The sequence below is a fragment of the Pygocentrus nattereri genome, chromosome 3 (assembly GCF_015220715.1).
Source record: "Pygocentrus nattereri isolate fPygNat1 chromosome 3, fPygNat1.pri, whole genome shotgun sequence".
NCBI classification, from domain to species: domain Eukaryota; kingdom Metazoa; phylum Chordata; class Actinopteri; order Characiformes; family Serrasalmidae; genus Pygocentrus; species Pygocentrus nattereri.
In genome coordinates, this window is record NC_051213.1 from 26,643,712 (window position 1) to 26,646,211 (window position 2,500).

Sequence of the window (2,500 nt, forward strand, 5' to 3'; positions counted from 1 at the left end):
CCTGTCTCTCTCTCTCTCGCTCCCCCTCTCTCTCTCTCCCCGTCTCTCTGTCTGTCTGTGTCTCCGGCTCCCCCTCTCTCTCTCGCTCCCCCTCTCTCTCTCTCCCCGTCTCTCTGTGTCTCCGGCTCCCCCTCTCTCTCCCCCCATCTCTCTCTCTCTCCCCCCCTCTCTCTCTCTCTCCCCCCCTCTCTCGCTCTCCCCCTCTCTCTCTCCGCCTGTCTCTCTCTCTCTCTCGCTCCCTCCCTCTCTCTCTCTCTCGCACCCTCTCTCCCCCTCCGTCTCTCCCTCTCTCCCCGTCTCTCTGTCTGTCTGTGTCTCCGGCTCCCCCTCTCTCTCCCCCATCTCTCCCTCTCTCTCTCCCCGCCTGTCTCTCTCTCTCTTGCTCCCCCTCTCTCCCTCTCTCCCCGTCTCTCTGTGTCTCCGGCTCCCCCTCTCTCTCCCCCATCTCTCCCTCTCTCTCCCTCTCTCTCTCCCCGCCTGTCTCTCTCTCTCTCTCGCTCCCCCTCTCTCTCTCTCTCCCCGTCTCTCTGTCTGTCTGTGTCTCCGGCTCCCCCTCTCTCTCTCGCTCCCCCTCTCTCTCTCTCTCCCCGTCTCTCTGTCTGTCTGTGTCTCCGGCTCCCCCTCTCTCTCCCCCATCTCTCTCCCCCATCTCTCCCTCTCTCTCCCTCTCTCTCTCCCCGCCTGTCTCTCTCTCTCTTGCTCCCCCTCTCTCCCTCTCTCCCCGTCTCTCTGTGTCTCCGGCTCCCCCTCTCTCTCCCCCATCTCTCCCTCTCTCTCCCTCTCTCTCTCCCCGCCTGTCTCTCTCTCTCTCTCGCTCCCCCTCTCTCTCTCTCTCCCCGTCTCTCTGTCTGTCTGTGTCTCCGGCTCCCCCTCTCTCTCTCGCTCCCCCTCTCTCTCTCTCTCCCCGTCTCTCTGTCTGTCTGTGTCTCCGGCTCCCCCTCTCTCTCTCTCTCCCCGCCTGTCTCTCTCTCTCTCGCTCCCCCTCTCTCTCTCTCCCCGTCTCTCTGTGTCTCCGGCTCCCCCTCTCTCTCCCCCCATCTCTCTCTCTCTCCCCCCCCCTCTCTCTCTCCCTCTCTCTCTCTCCCTCTCTCTCTCGCTCCCCCTCTCTCTCTCCCCATCTCTCCCTCTCTCTCCCTCTCTCTCTCCCCGCCTGTCTCTCTCTCTCTTGCTCCCCCTCTCTCCCTCTCTCCCCGTCTCTCTGTGTCTCCGGCTCCCCCTCTCTCTCCCCCATCTCTCCCTCTCTCTCCCTCTCTCTCTCCCCGCCTGTCTCTCTCTCTCTCTCGCTCCCCCTCTCTCTCTCTCTCCCCGTCTCTCTGTCTGTCTGTGTCTCCGGCTCCCCCTCTCTCTCTCCCCGCCTGTCTCTCTCTCTCTCTCGCTCCCCCTCTCTCTCTCTCCCCGTCTCTCTGTGTCTCCGGCTCCCCCTCTCTCTCCCCCCATCTCTCTCTCTCTCCCCCCCTCTCTCTCTCCGCCTGTCTCCCTCTCTCTCCCTCTCCGTCTCTCTCTCTCTCTCGCTCCCCCTCTCTCTCGCTCCCCCTCTCTCTCGCTCCCCCTCTCTCTCTCGCTCCCCCTCTCTCTCGCTCCCCCTCTCTCTCTCCCCGCCTGTCTCTCTCTCTCTCGCTCCCCCTCTCTCTCTCTCTCCCCGTCTCTCTGTCTGTCTGTGTCTCCGGCTCCCCCTCTCTCTCCCCCCATCTCTCCCCCTCTCTCTCTCCCCGCCTGTCTCTCTCTCTCTCGCTCCCCCTCTCTCTCTCTCTCCCCGTCTCTCTGTGTCTCCGGCTCCCCCTCTCTCTCCCCCCATCTCTCCCTCTCTCTCCCTCTCTCCCTCTCCGTCTCTCTCTCTCTCGCTCCCCCTCTCTCTCTCCCCGCCTGTCTCTCTCTCTCTCTCGCTCCCCCTCTCTCTCTCTCCCCGTCTCTCTGTCTGTCTGTGTCTCCGGCTCCCCCTCTCTCTCCCCCATCTCTCCCTCTCTCTCCCTCTCTCTCTCCGCCTGTCTCCCTCTCTCTCCCCGTCTCTCTCTCTCTCTCTCTCTCTCTCTCCCCCCCCCCCCCCCATCTCTCTCTCCCCCCATCTCTCTCTCTCTCTCTCACACAAAACTCTGGTCTCTTACATTTTTAAAGGGAAGTTAACAGCAGGGAGTTCTAAACATACTAATTGTGGTCGGTTCTTTAACCCTGTTGGCTCTAGAGTAGGGTAAGAGTTCTGAGAAGCAGAGATCAGGGTGTGGTTTACTAAGATTTTTTTTTTTTTTATATATTCTTGAGACTGACTCTCTCTGTCGCCAGGAGAACTGGACTCAACATTATGATGTAAATTGACTGTGGAGACTGAAATAGTCGCAAGCACCAGTCTGAGAAGACGTGCACTCAAAGCAAATACGGTGCAAAATTTAAAAATATAATATTACTATAATAATTACACACTCTTGTCAAATGTTTGATGCTTATGAAAAACACTTAATACAAAAGCACATTCTCTTTTAGGCAACAGCTTAATATGTTGAATAGA

At 58.9% G+C, this 2,500-nt stretch overlaps 1 protein-coding gene across 1 annotated transcript in view; it reads right to left on the minus strand.

The window, feature by feature from the left end:
* bckdhb (branched chain keto acid dehydrogenase E1 subunit beta) overlaps window positions 1-2,500 on the minus strand; it is a 64,089-nt gene that overhangs the window by 28,585 nt on the left and 33,004 nt on the right. The gene's annotated exons all lie outside the window — the stretch shown is intronic.